Source organism: Oncorhynchus mykiss, chromosome 18, assembly GCF_013265735.2.
Source record: "Oncorhynchus mykiss isolate Arlee chromosome 18, USDA_OmykA_1.1, whole genome shotgun sequence".
In the NCBI taxonomy this organism is placed as follows: domain Eukaryota; kingdom Metazoa; phylum Chordata; class Actinopteri; order Salmoniformes; family Salmonidae; genus Oncorhynchus; species Oncorhynchus mykiss.
This window is the reverse complement of record NC_048582.1, coordinates 55,495,375-55,518,297: the sequence shown is the minus strand read 5'-3', so window position 1 is coordinate 55,518,297 and position 22,923 is coordinate 55,495,375.

The window sequence follows — 22,923 nt, the reverse complement described above, 5'->3', positions numbered from 1 at the left end:
ACTTAAAATGGGTAAAAAATGGGTATGCTGTTATTTGAATATCTATGATATCTCCCTTTCACCCCACCCTCTCTCTCCTCTCAATTTTTTGACAGGGTAGTGTTATGATTACAGGTAAATCATCATTTTCTCACCCCTCTCAGTTGGTAACCACATTACCTCACAGAGAGCCTAGCCCTGATCTATTATCAATTACTCACACCCAGTTTGTCAGTCCCATTAATTAAACACTGTGTGTGTGTGTGTGTGTGTGTGTGTGTGTGTGTGTGTGTGTGTGTGTGTGTGTGTGTGTGTGTGTGTGTGTGCGCGTGTATGCATTCATGCGTGCGTGCTTGGGTAGTGTACTGACCCATCTTCTCAAAAATACCTCCCAAGATCCTTGTATTCCTTCATCGAAAGACCACTATGCGGCAATCAAACACACATCCACACATACGCGCAAACACACACACACACACAGAGCGAAGGATCTGAGGCATGTGGATGAAAAATTATGGGGATTAAGTTAATGTCCTGTGGCATTTGCAACGTGTAAATGTAATATTCCTAGCTTTGACCTTTCTCTTTTCACGAGAAGAAATATGAAAGTGGCCCATCATTCCCACCCTACACAACATAGGGAGATAACACACACACACACACGCGCATACACACTCACACACGCACACACACACACTCAGAGAATACCATGTAAATTAATTTGTGTGACCTAGCCATGTCCAAAGCAGAATTACAGAGAGTGCATTCATTACTTCTTGCAGTAGAACTGGCATAGAGACAGCTATGATTAAGCCAAGCAAGAGATGGAATAGAGATGGAATAGCCTACACTGCGGTAGGGGCACGTAGCCTCGAGGATAGATACCAGAGCAAACAAGGTAAAAAAAATATGTTGCTGTGCCCTTGAGCAAGGCACTTTACCAAGTATTGCTCCAGGGGAGCTGTACAATGGACCGTGCTCCTTGCCGGGGTCTCAGGGGAGTTGGGATATGCAAAAAAACACATTCTCACGACACACCTGTTTAAAACAAGACAAATGAGCTCCTCAAATTAATATTATTATTATTACACCTTGAATTATAGCAGTATTCTTTTACAAAGGAAATACCTGAAATTGTTCTTGTTATTCTTGTTGCAGAACCACATATTGGGATAATACAGTGCATTCAGAAAGTATTCAGACCTCTTCACGTTTTCCTTATTCTAAAATGGATTAAATAAAAAAATCCTCATCAATCTACACACAATACCCCATAATGACAAAGCAAAAATAGGTATTTAGAAATGTTTGCAAACGTTGAAACATAAATATATAAACACGTTATTTACATAACTTTTCAGACCCTTTGCTATGAGACTATAAATTGAGCTCAGGTGCATCCTGTTTCCATTAATCATCCTTGAGATGTTTCTACAACTTGATAAGTGGTAAATTAAATTGATTGGACATGATTTGGAAAGGCATACAACTGTGTCCCACAGTTTACAGTTTATGTCAGAGCAAAAACCAAGCCATGTGGTCGAAGGTATTGACCGTAGAGCTCTGAGACAGGCACAGATCTGGTGAAGTGTACAAAAAATGTCTGCAGCATTGAAGGTTCCCAAGAACACGTAAGCTTGGAACCACCAAGACTCATCTTAGAGCTGGTCCAGCCAAACTGAGCAATCTGGGGAGTAGGGCCTTGATCTGGGAGGTGATCAAGAACCTGATGTTCACTCTGACAGAGCTCCAGAGTTCCTCTGTGGAGATGGGAGAACCTTCCAGAAGGACAACCTTCTCTGCAGAACTCCACCAATCAGGCCTTTATGACAGTTGCCAGACGGAAGCCACTCCTCAGTAAACGGCACATGAAAGCCTGCTTGGAGTTTGCCAAAAGGCACTTAAAAGACTCTCAGACCATGAGAAACAAGATTCTCTGGTCTGATGAAACCAACATTGAACTCTTTGGCCTGAATGCCAAGAGTCAAGTCTGGAGGAAACCAGGCACCATCCCTACAGTGAAGGATGATGTTTTTCAGCAGCAGGGACTGGGAGACTAGTCAGGATCAAGGGAAAGATGAATCGAGAAAAATACAGAAAGATCCTTGATGAAAACCTGCTCCAGAGCGCTCAGGACCTCAGACTGGGATGAAGGTTCACCTTCCCAACAGGACAATGACCCCAAGCACACAGCAAAGACAATGCAGGAGCGGCTTCAGGACAAGTCTCTGAATGTCCTTGAGTGTCCCAGCCAGAGCCTGGACTTGAAACCGAATATCTCTGGAGAAACCTGAAATAGCTATGCATCCAACCTGACAGAGCTTGATAGGATCTGCAGAGAAGAATGGGAGAAACTATGCAAATACAGGTGTACCAAGCTTGTAGTGTCATACCCAAGAAGACTTGAGGCTGTCAAATGATACATGTGTTTTTCAAAATACTGTAGGTTTCAACATAGATTGTGTGTGTGTGTGTGTGTGTGTGTGTGTGTGTGTGTGTGTGTGTGTGTATTTTATATGTCCTGAATCCTTTGTCAACTTAAGTGACCATCTGTCCACCCCTTTTCCACTCATCACAGTGACCGTCCATCCACCCCTCTCCCACTCATCGCAGTGCCAGCGTGACTACCTGCTATCTACCTATTCATCAAATGCCGGACTACCGCATTTGGGCCCACGCCCAATTTTTCAGTTTTTGATTTGTTAAAAAAGTTTGAAATATCCAATAAATGTCGTTCCACTTCATGATTGTGTCCCACTTGTTGTTGATTCTTCACAAAAAAAGACAGTTTTATATCTTTATGTTTGAAGCCTGAAATGTGGCAAAAGGTCGCAAAGTTCAAGGGGGCCGAATACTTTCGCAAGGCACTGTATGCTATCTGGAGGGCCCCCGGCTTCCAAGGGTTGGGGTACATGGTAATCCGGCCCTGTATCCATCCCACTCCATCCCTCGTCCAATCATTCATGCATCTGTCTTATCACCACATGCTAGAGGGGGACTCTCTCCAAAATGAACCTGGGGCTTTCCCACCCGGACCCGATATGCATAAACAAAATATGTTAATATAGAGACCCGTTACTAATGGCCCTGAGGACAACTAGACCTGTTCCGTATAAACCTTGATGATACAGGCCTGAACCGGTCCGATCCGAGTGAGGGAAGCAGCAGATAAGTCCATTTTTAAACTACTTCATTAAATCAAATCAAATTGTATTTGTCAAGTGAAATGCTTACTTACAAGCCCTTAACCAACAATACAGTTTTAATAGGCCCCGGTACCCGTCGAGTTAATTGAGGTAACATGTACATGTAGGTAGAGTTATTAAAGTGACTATGCGTAGATAATAACAGAGAGTAGAAGCAGCGTATAAGATCAGGGGGGGGGATGCAAAAAGTCTGGTAGCCATTTGATTAGATGTTCAGGAGTCTTATGGCTTGGAGGTAGAAGCTGTATAGACACCTCTTGGACCTAGACATGGCACCAGCAGAGAGAACAGTCTATGACTAGGGTGGCTGGAGTCTTTGACCGTTTTTAGGGCCTTCTTCTGACATGGCCTATTCCTATTATCCGGAGCTGATAAAGCACAGGAGGAGGTAGAGAGAGGTGACACTCTCTCTAATAGTCTGAATGGAGTTGTTGCTATTTCCCACTAGGCACACACTGGTCGACATTGTTTCCACATCATTTCAATGAAATTACATTGAACCAACGTGGAATAGATTATGAATTGACGCCTGTGCCTAGTGGGTTGCAACTGTGTAGACAAGAACGTGCATGCAGCCTCAATAAGCCTAGCTAGCTAGCTTAACTATGATGCTGTCAAGACAGGTACTACGTAATCATGTCAGATAAAAAATAACCGAACTACGGCAGATATTATAGTGCTATTTGGGTTGGTTTGTTGCTGTCTCTCCTCTCTCCGTCTGTCCTCCCTGCTCCCATGTCACTCACTCACACTCACAGTAGCCTACCTCCACAGCACGGACCCTGATAGAAAGTAGCAGCCTACCTGTTGGTTCTTGGTCATTGTAGCCTGTCCTTCTCCTTTAACAGTTAAATCTGTCATTTTAATTAGATCTTCCATTGATTAGATATCTCCTAACTTTTTCCACACACGGAGGATCTATGACTGTAGCCTATTGCCACTTTGATAACTTAGAATTGGCCAACAAAAAGCTACACGCGCCACGATCCACTCTCATGAAAAGCAAGAATATCAGCATAAATTATACAATTTCTCTCTATCTTCTTTCTCTATACTGCAACAGTCGTGTTCAAATCTGTACCTTTCTGAACAAGTCAGTTAAAATGACAAATACTCAAGATTCTTAAAATTACAAATACCCGAGACCCGTGACAATCATGTCAGATCCGACCCATACCCATGACATTATTTCGATTTCTGGATCCGGGATTGGGTTTCGGGTGTTCGATACAGGTGGATAGTGAAGACCTCTACCTCACACATGTCACCCCCCCCCCCCCGATATGCCTTCATTCAACAAAACGATACTAGTCCCCTCAGGAGTGGAGTGGATAGGGCAGGAGTAGGTAGAAGTTCACTATGACCACTGATATTAGGCTATGTGTCCAATGGCAACTTCCCTATATAATGCACTGCTTTTGACCAGTTGCACACTAAATAGGGACTAAGGTGCTATTTGGGACGCATTATGGGACAGCCTATAACTCCCCCATATGTTAGACAGACTATTTATGTTATCAATCACTCTCTATCACTCCCCAATCTATTAGATAACATAAATAGCCTAAACATCCCGCATATGTTAAATAAAATAAATAGCCTATCTAACATATGGGGGGAGTGATATGCTATTTATGTTATCTAACATAAATCACTCCCCAATCTGTTAGATAACATAAATAGCCTATGACTCATCCATATGTTAGATAACAAAAATAGCCTATGACTCATCCATATGTTAGATAACATAAATAGCCTATGACTCATCCATATGTTAGATAACAAAAATAGCCTATGACTCATCCATGTGTTAGATAACAAAAATAGCCTATCACTCCCCCATATGTTAGATAACATAAATAGCCTATGACTCATCCATATGTTAGATAACATAAATAGCCTATGACTCCCCCATATGTTAGATAACATAAATAGCCTATCACTCCCCCATATGTTAGATAACATAAATAGTTTCTTATTGAAAATTTTTTCTTAGAAAATTTCAGAAATGCTGTAACCTTTAAAGAGTTTTTATATTGGAAAACAATTTTAAAAAGTCATATAACGGTAGAGGATTAGTGATTTAGATAGAGTTGCCTCTGGGTTGGGAAAGGGAAAATGAATGAACTAAAAGCACCTTTAAAAGGTGTTTTGTATTATTCAAAGCTGTCGGCAGAGAGGCTGTAGGGAGCATGGAAGAGAAACAGGAAGTGTCAGTGAATCTGATCAAACTTGATCAAAGGTGCATTATACATCACAGCTGCTAAAGCCCGTCTCTTCTCCATGGCACTTCTGGGTCAGAGAGCATTAGGGCTATGTGTGTGTGTGTGTGTGTGTGTATCCATGTGTGTGTGTGCGTGTGTGTGTATGCATGTGCATTGTTGTAAAGTACTTAATTCAAAAATACTGGCACTTCTGGGTCAGAGAGCAGAAGCACTACTAATGTAGTTTTTAGTGTATGTGTACTTTACTATTTATATTTTTGACAACTTTTACATTTACTCCACTACATTCCTAAAGAAAATATGTACTTTTTACTCCATGAGTTTCTATGAATAATGTATCTTTACTTTCACTCCAGTATGTGTCACGTTCGTTATAATGAAACGTGGAACTCTATGCGCAGCGTGCATAGACTTCCACGTTTTAATCAAAGAAACTCACCAAAACAAATACAGAACACAAATGAACCATGAAGTAATTGCAGTGTTAACAGGCACTACACAAAGACAAGATTCCACAAAACAGGCGGGAAAAGGCTGCTTAATATGATCCCCAATCAGAGACAACGATAGAAAGCTGCCTCTGATTGGGAACCATACCAGGCCAACATAGAAAACGAAAAACTAGAATGCCCACCTTAATCAAACCCTGACGTAAGCAAATAGAGAAATAAAAAGGCTCTCTAAGGTCAGGGCGTGACAGTATGACGATTGAATGCTTCTTCCACCACTGTGCATGTATGAGCCAAACCATGATTGTCTTTCTGTGTTATGAAGCCTTTGCTTACACCTGAGCTTCCCCTACCTCTATTCTCCTGTGATTGGCTGCAGATGTCCGTATGGAAATTATGTCAGATTGCAAATATCAGCAACCAATTTGTAGCAATTTCTCTTCTCTCTTTCAGTCAGCTGCTCACCGTCGTACAAATGCATCAGCCAGAAGGACAGTGTATAGAAACAGCACAACCAGCATGAGTAAACAGCCTGATGAAAATCAACAAATAACATTTTGCTGCTGAGCAAAAACTACCTGTTATATGGTATACTCACACACAGAGAAACAGCTTGATGTATACCTATCCACAATTAGACATATGGACGCTCACACATAGCAAAAGTATGTCATTTCCTAGACGGTCTGTTAAATCATGTAAAACAAAAACATCCATAATTTACAAACGTACAACAACGCTTTTTAGGAAGCTGAGTTGTTGACCCCAGAGGTCAAACACTTGTCCTTTCTGCTCTCTGAGAATTTATAATGAGATATATATAATTTATTATTGTTCTGTTATTGCTGCTCTAATTCTTTTTCCAGAGGTGTTGGAAACAGTGTTGGAATATTCAACAACCACAATTGTGACTAGAACAATGACCTCTCCACAGGCGTGTGTGTGTGTGCGTGCATGTGTGTGTGCGTGTGAGTGAGTGAGAGATGTAGAGAGAGAGAGAGAGAGAGAGAGTGTGTGTGTGTGTGTGCGTGTGCGTGTGTGTGTGTAGCATGCGTGAGTGATTGAGTGAGTGAGAGAGTGTGAGGAAGAGTGTGAGAGAGAGTGTGTATGTGAGTGTGTATGTGCTTTTTTGTTTCGATTTTGTATTTTTCTGTGTAATCCTTCCTCTCTTTCCCATGTACACCCTTTGAACCCCATAGTGTATTTCTTTATTTCTGCTTGGTTGATTTCAATGCACAGGGCAACAACAATATATAATTATCATGACAAAGACAATAATGCAAGCAAGGACAACAATAACAAAATGATTGCAGTCCCAACATTATGTCTGCCTAAGGGAACTTAGAGCTAGGAGTGACCAAAAGTAAAGTAACAGGAGTGTTCAAGGCCTGGGGCTAGCAGCCTAAAACAGCCCTAGGGAAGAGGAACTAGTGTGCACTATCAGCAAGTCCTCCAGAGCTAGTGTATACCCACAGGCCTCACATTAGTGTTAATGAATAAGAACACACACACAATTTCACCTTTCAGCCAGAAATATACATTCCAGACTGAGTCAGCAAGAATATTATTTCCTCTCCCTTCCCTCTGGAAACTAACAAACACACTCTTAGTTAGATACAGCAACAAAGACAAGTACAAGATAAGGATTATACATATTGAGAGATGCTAATAGAGCAATCACAGATGCTCTCTGTATCTTAACTTTCTGTCTTCTCTCAATATTAACGGGGGAAGGGACAGGAACAAGAGGGCTTGGGTATTAGAAGTAATAAAACAGAAAATACTTCATGTAGTTTTTCTACAGGAGACACATAGTGATGAGTAATGAGGTTGACTGGGGTATGTGGTGGGAGGGGCAGCATATACTCAGTCATGGTACTAATTTCAGTGCTGGGGTGGCAATTTTGTTTTCCTCAGGCTTATGGGTGACTGTGGTATCTACAACAGAGATTCTCAAGGGATGGGTTTTATTGGTCAATGTAGTTGTTATGTTTAAAAAAAATTGTTTTATGTTTATGCTCCTAATGAGGGTATTGCTGTATTTGATAAAATAAAGGAAACCTTAAGACCAAGAGGGGTGTGCACGGTTTTAGGGGGGGACTGGAATTGTACAGTAGATTTTACTGTTGACCTCATCTGTGGTCAGCCACTTGCCTGTCTGGTCTATTAACTGAGTTTGAGGTTTCTGATGTGTGGAGAGTAAGGAACGCAAAAGTTAGGCAGTTCACATGGCTAAAAGTTAATGAAGGTCGTGCCAGTGCAGCAAGGTTAGAGAGATTGAATGTATCTGAGCACTACTGTAGTAGGGTTGGAAGGTTAGTCAAGTTGTATCTGAGCACTACTGTAGTAGAGTTGGAAGGTTAGACAGGTTGTGTGTATCTGATCACTACTGTAGTAGGGTTGGAAGGTTAGACAGGTTGTATGTATCTGAGCACTACTGTAGTAGGGTTGGAAGGTTAGACAGGTTGTATGTATCTGATCACTACTGTAGTAGGGTTGGAAGGTTAGACAGGTTGTATGTATCTGATCACTACTGTAGTAGGGTTGGAAGGTGTGATATTACTCCTGTGGGTTTCTCTGATCACCATATTGTTACTGTTGATATTCACTTGTCCTGTCCACAAAGGTCATCACCTTACTGGTATTTTAATGTTAAGTTGTTACATGATGTCATGTTTTGGGAGGCTGTAGTGGAGAAAGTGTGTGCCAGACTGTCAAGGTGGAAATGGGTGCTACCCCAGTTGTTTTATAGGGGAAGGGTACTGACAAAAGGGGAAGTGGGGGTCGACTAAGATGTCACTACAAAGTGATCATTATAAAAATTGAAATGCTAATCCTTTGCACTTGAAAGCTCACTCATTCGGGAACAATTGCAATCAATATATATATTTACGCTCAGTGTGTTGTCTTGATCAATGGTGAAAAGTTCATTTTTTTGTAGATTTGTCCGTCTCTCTCCCTCTCTCTCTCTCGGTTAGAGGGTATTGTTCAGAGTGACATTCTTTATAGATTGGATGTTTCCATTGTCATTCTTCACGTTCAATGATGCCGAATTCCTAGCTGCAGACTAGTAATCAATATCAAAGACTTGTTCTTATTCTGTCGGTATCGATAGTCTAAGAGTTTAACCACGTGGTATGGTTAAAAGATTCAGCAATGGTCTACAACCTTTGTCCTCCTAATGGAGAAAAACATGGTCTGCAACCTTTAGCCATCTCGTAATTGAGGTAAGCTCAGTCTGCTGATCGAAATCCCGAGTGGGGGTTTTATTTGGAATGGCAGAACAGGCTGTCCCAGGATGTCTGACCCTAACTGGGCTCAGGGGCGGTCCTCTGATTTAGTTCAAATCCAATTCCCTTTTTGAGTTTTCCTTCATTAAACAGTCCATAATCACATTGTAAAATTGTGTAAACAGTATCATACTCACTCATTCATCTCATACAACAATTAGAGGTAAACCTTATATCTGGGGCTATTATACAAACAGCATCATGGTAATGTGGCCACAGCGTCTCCCATGAGCTTCCCAAGTTGTGACAAACGGACCAGTTCGTAGCTGGATTCTTCACCGATCTTTAATACTTTCTCCAGAACATGAAATTTGTTCGTACCTCAAGTTCTGTGAGGTGGAAGGATTTCCTTTGTTCTCCATGAAAATCTACTCTCTCTCTACTACTGTGTGTCCGTGTGGCAGGGTCTTCTCAGGAATTTACGACGTCTCTCTGACCACAGCAACCTAGTTGAAGGAGGCTAGGGGGATGCAGGGAGAGGGGGATGGGCTTGCTATACCCAAAGAGGCCAACGTCATGACACAGTGGTGGGTGGTATAAGGTGATTTGATAACAAAACGGATGGCACTGTGATAGACTGCATCCAGTTTGCTGAGTAGAGTGTCGGAAACTATTTTGTAGATGACATCGCCGATGTCGAGGATCGGTAGGATAGTCAGATTAACTAGGGTAAATTTGGCGACGTGAGTGAAGGAGGTTTTGTTGTGAAATAGGAAGCCGATTCTAGATTTGATTTTGGATTGGAGATGTTTGATGTGAGTCTGGAAGGAGAGTTTACAGTCTAGCCAGACACCTAGGTATTTGTAGTTGTCCACGTATTCTAGGTCAACACAGTCCAGAGTAGTGATGCTAGTCGGGCCGGCGGGTGCGGGCAGCGAGCGGCTGAAAAGCATGCATTTGGTTTTGCTAGCGTTTAAGAGCAGTTGGAGGCCACGGAAGGAGTGTTGTATGGCATTGAAGCCATACAACATGCATTTGGACGTTAGTTAAAACCTGTTAAGGATATGGCAGACATACGCCCCCTTTGGAGAGATTGGGTACCCCTAGTAAACTGGAAAAAAAATCTGTCAAAAATTGCTAATATATGCAAATAAAAATTATTATTGGATAGAAAACACTCTAAAGATTCTAAAACCGTTGGAATTATGTCTGTAAGTATAGCAGAACTCACAGGGCAGGCATTCTTCCAAACGAGTTTTTGTGGCCATGAAAGTTGGAGCAACTTTGACGTCATGGCCCCCACCCTTCCCAACCAGTTATTCTGGGGACACTTTCTATCTCTTCCGCTAGATGTCCTCTTTCAGTAGAGCTTTGAATCGTTCAAATCCCGCGAGAATTGACCCTATGGGAGTGAAATTAGTGCGTGCCACGAGAGAATAGGCTGTGCGTATGGGCGCGAATTGGTCCCAGCCATTCCTTTGTTCCAGCACTCAAGAGAAGGGCAGACGATGGCCGATTGAATTGAAGTTTGTTTTGCGTGTCTAAAACATCATAAAGCTTGCTTCTGCACTTAGTTTGACCTGTTTAGTCGACATATAATATGTAATTGAAGTTTTGATGCGCAACTTTTCCGGACCAGAGGACGTTTTGGGTGCATTTCAGCTGATGTTATTAGCAGTAGCTAATACAAAGACGCAAGACTTGAAACCAAACGATGTATTGGGTAAGTATGAAGCCTTCCAGAACATTCTGAACGAAGACCATCGAAGGTAAGGGAATATTTATGCTTAAATCTGTGTTTCTGTTGACTCCAACATTACGTGGAAATGTAGCTTGGAACTGAGCGCTGTCTCAGCATATGGAATAGTGTGCGATTTCTGTAACGTTAAAAATAAATCTAACACAGCGGTTGCATAAAGAAGCAGTGTATCTTTCTAACTATATGTAGAACATGTATATTTAGTCAAAGTTTATGATGTCTATTTACGTTATCTTGCCGCGCTACATAGATTTCCTGCGGGCATTTTTGAGTAATTTCTGAACGTGAACTCACTGTAAATGGACATTTATGGATATAAATGGCATATTTTAAAAAAAAAAAAATATGTACTGTGTAACATGTCATATTACTGTCATCTGATGAAGATTTTCAAAAGGTTAGTGAGCGATTTATTTTTTAATCCTGCGTTTGTTGATTGCATGTTTTGGCTATTCAAATGAGCTGTGTCTGGTGGTGGTTTTACATATATATGTGCTATGTTTTCGCCGTAAAACATTTTAGAAATCTGACTTGCTGGCTAGATGAACAAGGTGTTTATCTTTCATTTGAGCTATTGGACTTGTTAATGTGTGGAGGTTAAATATTTTTAAGAATATTTTTGCGTTCCATGCGCCACCGTTTCAGCTGAACGTGGGAGGGTTGATCCCCAATTGGGAACCAGTATCGTAGACAGGTTAACTTCTTTGGGACAGGGGGCAGTGTTTTCACGTCCGGATGAAAAGCATGTCCAAAGTAAACGGCTTGCTACTCAGACCCAGAAGCTAAGACATGCATATTATTAGTTGATTTGGATAGAAAACACTCTGAAGTTTATAAAACTGTTTGAATCAATTCTGTGAGTATCACATAACTTTTTTGGCAGGCAAAACCCAGAGGACAAATCGTTCAGATTTTATTTTTTTGAGGTCACTCTCTTTTCAATGAGGTTTCATTGGGAATCCAGATTCCGAATCGACTTTCCTGCAGTTCCTCTCGCTTCCACTGGATATCAACAGTCTTTAGAAATTGGTTGAGGTTTTTCCTTTGAGAAATGAAGAAGTAACACTGTTCAGAATGAGGCTCATGTCTAGCGTACTCTAGCGTACTGTTAGAGGTGCTTGACCTGAAAGAACGCTCCGCTTTGTTTTCCTCCGGTATTGAACACAGTATATCCCGTCTTCAACTTTATCTATTATTTATGTAAAAAATAGCTAAAGTTGTATTACAAAAGTAGTTTGAAATGTTTAGACAATGCCGAAGAAACCGGATTGCACCACGGAGAAGGTACGGTGGGATTCGAAATGGTCAGTGATCTGTTTATTATCTTGGCTTTCAAAGACTTTAGAAAGGCAGGGCAGGATGGATATAGGTCTGTAACAGTTTGGGTCTAGAGTGTCACCCCCTTTGAAGAGGGGGATGACCGCGGCAGCTTTCCAATCTTTAGGGATCTCGGACTAAATGAAAGAGAGGTTGAAAAGACTGGTAATAGGGGTTGCAAAAATGGCGACGGAAATTTTAGAAAGAGAGGGTCCAGATTGCCAGCTGATTTGTATGGGACCAGGTTTTACAGCTCTTTCAGAACATCTGCGATCTGGATTTGGGTGAAGCGGAAGCTAGGGAGGCTTGGGAAAGTAGCTGCGCGGGGTGCGGAGCTGTTGGCCGGGGTTGGGATAGCCAGGAGGAAAGCATGGCCAAAGTATAGGTTTAGACAACAGGGTGTAGTTATTTTGCTTAATTTTGTGTTAGGGGCAGCTAAATTAGCAATATGGAAGACCTGATAGAACAGTATTTGGGGACAGACAGCCTGTTACAAATGGGTTAACAATATTGATCTGTTTATGAGTATATAGGGTATTCAGAGTCTGTTGTGTTTAGTTACTGTGGAGGAGGATTTGGTGATGTGTTTTTAATTGATGTGTAACTATGGTTTTGTATGAGTTTTCATTGTGTTGTTGGTTACCAGACCAAATAAAGATTATTTAAAACCTCTATCTCTCTCTCTCTCTCTCTCTCTCTCTCTCTCTCTCTCTCTCTCTCTCTCTCTCTCTCTCTCTCTCTCTCTCTCTCTCTCTCTCTCTCTCTCTCTCTCTCTCTCTCTCTCTCTCTCTCTCTCTCTCTCTCTCTCTCTCTCTCTCTCTCTCTCTCTCTCTCTCTCTATATATATATATATATATATATATAATGGGCTCTCTCATTCTCTCTTTCTCTCTCTCTCTCTACAATAGGATCTCTCTCTGTAATAGACTCTCTCTCATTCTCTCTTTCTCGCTCTCTCTATAATAGGCGCTCTCTCTGTAATAGGATCTCTATCTGTAATAGGCACTCTCTAATTCTCTCTTTCTCTCTCTCTATAATAAGATTTCTCTCTGTAATAGGCTCTCTCTCATTCATTCTCTCTCTCAATTCAATTCAAGGGGCTTTATTGGCATGGGAAACATATGTTAACATTGCCAAAGCAAGTGAGGTAGATAATATACAAAAGTGAAATAAACAATAAAAATGAACACTAAACATTACACTCACAGACGTTTCAAAATAATGAAGACATTACAAATGTCATATTATGTTTATATACAGTGTTGTAACGATTTACAAATGGTCAAAGTACAAAAGGTAAAATAAATAAGAATAAATATGGGTTGTATTTACAATGATGTTTGTTCTTCACTGGTAGACCTTTTCTTGGGGCAACAGAACACAAATCTTGCTGCAGTGATTGCACACTTTGGTATTTCACCCAGTAGATATTGGAGTTTTTCAAAATCGGGTTTGTTTTTGAATTCTTTGTGGATCTGTGTAACCATCTTCTTCTTTTTCGGATGAGGAGTAGGAAGGATAGGACCAAAACGCAGTGTGGTAAGTGTCCATGATTATTTATTATAACAGAACACGAAAATACCAAATAACAAAGTGAACGTAAGAAATGAAAATCGAAACAGTCCTGAAAGGTGAAAACACAAAACAACTACCCACAAACAGCAGGTGGGAAAATGCTACCTAAGTATGGTTCTCAATCATAGACAACGATAGACAGCTGCCTCTGATTGGGAACCATACCAGGCCAAACACATAGAAAAGAAAACATAGAACAACAACATAGAAAACCCACCCCAACTCACGCCCCGACCAAACCAAAATAGAGACATAAAATAGGAACTAAGGTCAGGGCGTGACAATCTGTGTAATCTGAGGGAACTATGTGTCTCTAATATGGTCATACATTGGGCAGGAAGTTAGGAAGTGCAGCTCAGTTTCCACCTCATTTTGAGGGCAGTGTGCACATCTCTTGAGAGCTAGGTCTGCCTACGTCGGCCTTTCTCAATAGCAAGGCTATGCTCACTGAGTCTGTACATAGTCAAAGAGTTCCTTAAGTTTGGGTCAGTCACAGTGGTCAGGGATTCTGCCACTGTGTACTCTCTATTTAGGGCTAAATAGCATTCTAGTTTGCTCTGTTTTTTTGTTAATTCTTTCCAATGTGTCAAGTAATTATATTTTTGTTTTCTCATGATTTGGTTGGGTCTAGTTGTGCTGATGTCCTGGGGCTCTGTGGAGTGTGTTTGTGTTTGTGAACAGAGCCCTAGGACCAGCTTGTGATGTGATGTCTTTCTTATGGAAGGTTTGGGAATCGCTTCCTTTTAGGTGGTTGTAGAATTTAACGGCTATTTTCTGGATTTTGATCATTAGCGGGTATCGGCCTAATTCTGCTCTGCATGCATTATTTGGTGTTCTACGTTGTACATGGAGGATACACAAAATTCTGCATGCAGAGTCTCAATTTGGTGTTTGTCCCATTTTGTGAATTCTTGGTTGGTGAGCGAACCCCAGACCTCACAACCATAAAGGGCAATGGGTTCTACAACTGATTCAAGTATTTTTAGCCAGAATCTAATTGGAATATTGAGATTTTTGTTCCTTTTGAATGCATAGAATGCCCTTCTGGCCTTGTCTCTGAGATAGTTCACAGCTTTGTGGAAGTTACCTGTGGCGCTGATGTTCAGGCCAAGGTATGTATCGTTTTTTGTGTTCTCTAGGGCAACGGTGTCTAGATGGAATTTGTATTTGTGGTCCTGGCGACTGTACCTTTTTTGGGACACCATTATTTTGGTCTTACTGAGATTTACTGTCAGGGCCCAGGTCTGGCAGAATCTGTGCAGAAAATCTAGGTGTTGCTTTCGGCCCTCCTTGGTTGGTGACAGAAGCACTAGATCATCAGCAAACAGTAGACATTTGACTTCAGATTCTAGTTGAATGAGGCTGGGTGCTGTAGACTTTTCTAGTGCCCTCGTCAATTCGTTGATATATATGTTGAAGAGGGTGGGGCTTAAGCTGCATCGCTGTCTCACCCCACGGCCCTGTGGGAAGAAATGTGTGTGTTTTTTTTGCCTATTTTAACCGCACACTTGTTGTTTGTGTACATGGATTTTATAATGTCTTATGTTTTTCCCCCAACACCACTTTCCATCAATTTGCATAGCAGACCCTCATGCCAAATTGAGTCGAAGGCTTTTTTGAAATCAACAAAGCATGAGAAGACTTTGCCTTTGTTTGTTTGTCAATTAGGGTGTGCAGGGTGAATACGTGGTCTGTTGTACAGTAATCTGGTAAAAAGCCAATTTTACATTTGCTCAGTACATTGTTTTCACTGAGGAAATGTACCAGTCTGTTGTTAATAATAATGTATAAGATTTTCCCAAGGTTGCTGTTGATGCATATCCCATGGTAGTTATTGGGTTCAAATTTGTCTCCACTCTTGTGGATTGGGGTGATCAGTCCTTGGTTCCAAATATTGGGGAAGATGCTAGAGCTAAAGATGATGTTAACCTCACTAGGGTATGTGGGACGCTAGCTTTCCACCTGGCCAACATCCAGTGAAATTGCAGAGCGCCAAATTCAAATACAGAAACACTCACTACAAAAATTCAGAAAACATACAAGCATTTTACATAGGTTTAAAGACTAACTTCTTGTGAATCCAACCACGGTGTCAGATTTAAAAAATGCTTTATGGCAAAAGCATACGATTATTTGAGAACATCGCCCAGAAAACAAATCATTACAAACAGTAACCAGCCAAGTAGAATAGAGATAAAAGTCAGAAATAGAGATAAAAATAATCACTTACCTTTGATTATCTTCATATGGTTGCACTCAAAATACATAAATTTACTCAATAAATGTTGATTTTGTTCGATAAAGTCTCTCTTTATATCCAAAAACCTCAATTTTGTTCACATGTTTTCTTCAGTAATCAACAGGCAGACAAAAAACCGAATTGTATCCGTATAGTTCATAGAAACATGTTAACCTTTCTGATCTCCCCATCCCGGATCCGGGATCGTGAATACAGACTCAAGCTCATTACCATAACGCAACGTTAACTATTCATGAAAATCGCAAATGAAATGAAATAAATATGCTAGCTCTCAAGCTTAGCCTTTTGTTAACAACACTGTCATCTCAGATTTTCAAAATATGCTTCTCAACCATTGCAAAACAAGCATTTTTGTAACAGTATTGATGGCTAACGTAGCATTTAGCATTAGCATTAAGCTGGCAACATTTACACAAAAAAACAGAAAAGCATTCAAATAAAATCATTTACCTTTGAAGAACTTCAGATGTTTTCAATGAGGAGACTCTCAGATAGCAAATGTTCAGTTTTTCCTGAAAGATTATTTGTTTAGGACAAATCGCTCCGTTTTCTGCGTCACGTTTAGCTATGAAAAAACCCCTGTATCCAGGATTGTGTAAATCTATCAGCAAGCTCATTAGCATAACACAACGTTAACTATTCATGAAAATCGCAAATGAAATGAAATAAATATGCCATCTCTCAAGCTTAGCCTTTTGTAAACAACACTGTCATCTCAGATTTTCAAAATATGCTTCTCAACCATAGGAAAACAATAATTTGTGTAAAAGTAGCTAGCTAGCGTTAGCATTTAGCGTTAGCATTTAGCGTTAGCATTAGCGTTAGCATCCAGCACGCAACATTAACAAAAACATAAAAGCCTTCAAATAAAATCATTTACCTTTGAAGAACTTCTGATGTTTTCAATGAGGATACTCTCAGTTAGATAGCAGATACTCAGTTTTTCCAAAAAGATTCTTTGTGTATTAGAAATAGCTCCGTTTTATACATCACATTTGGCTACCAAAAAAAATCTGAAAATTCAGTCCTCAAAACACGAACTTTTTTCCAAATTAACTCCATAATATCGACTGAAAACACGGCAAACGTTGTTTAGAATCAATCATCAAGGTGTTTTTCACATATCTCTTCATTGATACATCGTTCTTGGACACATCAAATGGAAAAGTACTAGCAGCTGGCAATTGCGCACCGAATTCCACGCAGGACACCAGGCGGACACTTGGAAAATGTAGTCTCTTATGGTCAATCTTCCAATGATATGCCTACAAATACGTCACAATGCTGCTAAGACCTTGGGCGAACGACAGAAAGTGTAGGCTCATTCCTTGCGCAATCACAGCCATATAAGGAAACAATGGAAAACAGAGCTTCAGAAATTCTGCTAATTCCTGGTTGATGCATCATCTTGGTTTCGCCTGTAGAATGAGTTCTGGGGCACTTACAGACAAAATCTTTGCAGATTCTGAAACTTCAGAGTGTTTTCTTTCCAAAACTGTATATGCATAGTCGAGCATCTTTTCGTGACAAAATATCGCGCTTAAAACGGGAACGTTTTTTATCCAAAAATGAAATAGCGCCCCTAGAGATCTAACAGGTTAAATGATGTTTATATTCAATCCTCAGGTTGTTTTTAGCCTAAATAATCTATAATATTTCAACCGGACAATAATGTTGTCAATACTAAAGGTAAACAAGAAAGGCACACTCTCGGTCGTGCGCATGAAAAAGCTCTGTGACACTGCAGGTTCCACTCATTCAGACGGCTCTTACTCCCTCATTTTTCAGAATACAAGCCTGAAACAATTTATAAAAACTGTTGACATCTAGTGGAAGGCATAGGAACTGCAATTTGAGTCCTAAGTCAATTAATACTGTAATGGCATTGAATAGAAAACTACAAACCAAAAGAAAATCCTACTTCCTGGATGGATTCTTCTCAGGTTTTCGCCTGCCAAATCAGTTCTGTTATACTCACAGAGACTATTTTTAACAGTTTTGGAAACTTATCCTGTCTTCTGGGCCTGAGTAAGCAGGCAGTTTAATTTGGGCACGCTTTTCATCCAAAATTCCAAATGCTGCCCCCTACCCTAGAGAAGTTAGAGTTTTAGTATAGTCAATTGGAATTTGTCATCTGTAAATTGAATCATTTCATTGAGGATACCATCAACACCACATGCACTTTTGGGTTGGAGGGTTTTAATTTAGTCCTATAGCTCGTTCAAGGTAATTGTAGAATCGAGTGGGTTCTGGTAGTCTTTAATAGTTGATTCTAAGATATGCATTCGATCATTTATATGTTTTTGCTGTTTGTTCTAGAGCCAAAACGATTGGAGAAGTGGTTTACCCATATATCTCAATTTTGGATAGATAATTCTTCATGTTGTTGTTTGTTTAGTGTATTCCAATTTTCATAGAAGTGGTTAGAGTCTATAGATTCTTCAATTACATTGAGCTGATTTCTGACGTGCTGTTCCTTCTTTCTCCATAGTGCATTTCGTTATGTTTTTAGTGATTCACCATAGTGAAGGCGTAGACTCAGGTTTTCCGGGTTCTATGTTTTTGGTTGGACAAGTTTCTCAATACCTTTCTTAGATTTTTGCATTCTTCATCAAACCATTTGTCATTGTTGTTCATTTTCTTTGGTTTTCTATTTGAGAATGTAAGATTTGTAAGGGAAGGGAGGTCAAATATACTGTTAGATATTCTACTGCCAAGTTTATACCTTCACTATCACAGTGGAACGTTTTACCCAGGAAGTTGTCTCAAAGGGATTGCATTTGTTGTTGCCTAATTGTTTTTTGGTAGGTTTCCAAACTGCATTCCTTCCATCTATAGCATTTCTTAATGTTACTCAGTTCCTTTGGCTTTGATGCCTCATGATTGAATATTGCTCTGTTCAAGTAGACTTTGATTTTGCTGTGATCTGATAGGGGTGTCAGTGGGCTGGCTGTGAACGCTCTGAGAGACTCTGGATTGAGGTCAGTGATAAAGTAGTCTACAGTACTACTGCCAAGAGATGAGCTATAGGTGTACCTACCATAGGAGTCGCCTCGAAGCTTACCATTGACTATGTACATAACCAGCGTGCGACAGAGCTGCAGGAGTTGTGACCCGTTATTGTTGATTATGTTGTCATAGTTGTGCCTAGGGTGGCATATGGTGAAGGGAATGCTGTCACCTGCAGGCAGGTGTTTGTCCTCCTGTGTGCTGAGGGTGTCGGGTTCTTGTCCAGTTCTGGCATTTAGGTCGCCACAGACTAGTACATGTCCCTAGGCCTGGAAATTATTGATTTCCCCCTCCAGGATGGAGAAGCTGTCTTTGTAACTTCATAGAGATAGGGCTGACTTCTGCCCCCTTTGGAGGAATTGGGTACCCATAGTAAACTGAAAAAAAAATTGTCAAAAATTGCTAATATATGCATATAATAATTATTATTGGATAGAAAACACTCTAAAGCTTCTAAAACCGTTGGAATTATGTCTGTAAGTATAGCAGAACTCACAGGGCAGGCATTCTTCCAAACTAGTTTTTGTGGTCATGAAAGTTGGGGCAACTTTGACGTCATCGCCCCCACCCTTCCCAACCAGTTATGGATCTGGGGAGACTTTCTATGTCTTCCACTAGATGTCCTCATTCAGTATAGCTTTTAATCGTTCAAATCCCTAAATTGGCCATATGGGAGTGAAATTAGTGTGTGCCACGAGAAAATACCTTGTGCGTTGGGGCGCGAATTGGTCCCGGCCATTCCTTTGTTCTAGCACTCCTGGGAAGAGCTAACGATGACCGGTTGAATAGAAATTTGTTTTTTTGTGTTTAAAACATCATATAGCTTGATTCTGCACTTAGTTTGACCTGTTTAGTCGACATATAATATGTAATTTTGAAGTTTTGATGCGCAACTTTTCCGGACCAGAGGACATTTTGGGTGCATTTCAGCTGATGTTATTAGCAGTAGCTAATACAAAGACGCAATACTTGAAACCAAACGATGTATTGGGTAAGTATGAACCCTTCCAGAACATTCTGAACGAAGACCATCGAAGGTAAGGGAATATTTATGCTGAAATCTGTGTTTCTGTTGACTCCAACATTACGGAGAAATGTAGCTTATATCTGAGCGCCGTCTCAGAATATTGAATAGTGTGCGATTTCTGTAACGTTAAAAATAAATGTAACAAAGCGATTGCATAAAGAAGCAGTGTATCTTTCTAACTATATGTAGAACATGTATATTTAGTCAAAGTTTATGATGTCTATTTACGTTATCTTGCCGCGCTACATAGATTTCCTGCGGACATTTTTGAGTATTTTCTGAACATGAATTCAATGTAAATGGACATTTATGGATATAAATGGCATATTATTGAAAAAAAAATGTACTGTGTAACATGTCCTATTACTGTCATCTGATAAAGATTTTCAAAAGGTTAGTGAATGATTTATTTTTTAATCCTGCGTTTGTTGATTGAATGTTTTGGCTATTCAAATGAGCTGTGTCTGGTGGTGGTTTGACATATATATGTGCTATGTTTTCGCCTTAAAACATTTTAGAAATCTGACTTGCTGGCTAGATGAACAAGGTGTTTATCTTTCATTTGAGCTATTGGACTTGTTAATGTGTGGAGGTTAAATATTTCTAAGAATATTTTTGCGTTCCATGCGCCACCGTTCCAGCTGAACGTGGGAGGGTAGGTTCCCAGCTGGGAACCAGGATCTCTAACAGGTATGGGGAGTCTAGTGGGGGGATATAGGTAGTGCATAGGAGGACATTTTCTTTGTTGAGATCATTTCCTTTCGAATTTCTAGCCTAACATAATATGTTCCTGTTTTGATTAATTTAATGGAGTGAGTTAGGTCTGCTCTATACCAAATTAGCATACCCCCTGAGTCCCTTGCCTGTTTCACACCTGGTAGTTTCGTGGATTGGACTACCAGCTCTCTGTCACCTAGAGGGCAACCAGTGGGTCCATCTCCTCTATACCAGGTTTCTTGCAAGATGACAATGTCTGTATTACCGATTTCTTTGGTGAAGTCCAGGTTCCTGCTCTTTAGGCCAAAGGCAGATGACCTCAGGCCTTGGATATTCCAGGATGAGATTGTGAAGGCTTTGTGTTCCATAAAGTGTTCAATGTTGTTGGTCGTCTGGTTTAGCCTCAGGCCAGTAAGTGTGAGCAGAGCCTACTGAGCATCTGATACATGCCATTAGCTTGGGATAGTGTAAGACTGGGGGTTGGGCCTGTTTGTCTGCTCACGGCCTGGGCATATGTATGACTTCCATGTTGAGGCACTCTTTGCGGGGGTGAGGTGCATGGGGTGGGCAGGAGGGGCACAGGTCTGATCTGAGGGGGCCTAAATGAGGTGTGGGCATGGTTGACTTGGGGGGGTGTTGATTAGTTGGGGTGGGGGTGTGTATGTGGCTGGTGGTGTTGTGGTCTGAATGTAAGTCCTCTCAACGTGGGTCCTCTATAGGTCTGGGAGAGTGTTTCGCTGGTCTGGGCGGGGTGTCTATTGATCTGTTTCTCCTGTGTGAAGTGTTGCGGCTATCTTTGAGAGCAATGTTTTTTAGAGTACGGTTGAAGGTGGGCACTGCTGCCTTGTATAGGTGGACCTGGTCATAGAGGCTGTTCAGGTCCAGGGTGGAGTGGTGGGCCAGGAAAAAATGTGGTTTTGAGGCACAGTCACGGGAAATACTTGCGTTTACCCGCTGTATGGTGGCAGGGTGGAAGTCTTTTCGTGGTAGCAGGGTGGAGATAAACACTTGTGCATTGGGTAAAGTAGAATAAGCTTTTACAATCACTCTCTTCAGTGCTGTGGCCACCCTTTCCTGCTGTGTTCTCAGGTCGTTTGTGCCTGTGTGTATTATTATTCTGTCCTCAGACAGGCGCGCTGGGTGTATGAACACCAGAGTTTAGACACACTGTGTTTGGGAGAAAAATATTTTTCTTGTACAAATTTCCCATTTGAGTCGATAAGGAGTACAATCTGAGTCTTGTGTATGTCGTCAGTGGGTGTGGGAGGGTTTTCAGGGGGGCTATCAGGGTGGCCCAGAGGGGGTAAGAGCCCCTGGGTTTGTGGTTCTTCATTTGTCTGTTCTGCTGTGATGTCGACGCTATGGTCAGGGTCTGGTGTGGACTGTTCTGCTGTGGTGTCAAGACTTTTGTTGGGAGCTGGGGTGGGCTGTTCTGCTGACTTCTCTGGGGGAGTGGCCACCTCTCTAGTGGGTTGTTCTCTGTCACACGCCACCCCCCTAAACCTCTCCTCCAGCAGTCTGATCCTCTCCTCTAGTGCTCTGTTCTTCTCCTGCTCTTGCTTTTTATATTGTTGAAGTTGTCTCACCACGGTCCAGAGTGCAGATATGTCTCTCTCCACCTCCAGCTCTCCGGGTCTGGTTAAGGGGGTGTTGTTGTGCTGGACTGTTGTCTGGGTCTGTGCTGACTGGAGTGTAATCACCTGCTGTTCCTGCTCCACCTGCCTTACCTCCAGCTGGGTCAATTCATCCTTCATTTCAATGAGGGTGGGAGGTTGACTTTCCACTTGGGGTTGCTCATCTGTCGGGTTATATAATGAAGAGGTCTGGTCTGACCCGCTCGGGGTGGGGCTATCTTTCACAAGGGAGAGCTTCTCCTGGGATAATTCTTTGATTAGGTGTAAGTCCAGCTGAAAAGGTTGGGGTTGCCCTGTACCATTACTGTTCCAGACTTATAGAGATTTATTTTAGCTGACTCAGAGTCCTCGTTGTCAAGTATCCTGAGTTTCTACCCCTTGTTAACACAGGGGGTGTTAACAAAGGGGTATTGTGCTAATATAGCAATGTGCCATGCCAGGGGATGGTTAGTGTGGAAGATGAGGTTGCTGATGTTCCCTTTTTTATAATAGTCAAAAAGTGTCTCTTGATTTTCCATAAGGAGCTTAATTTTGTG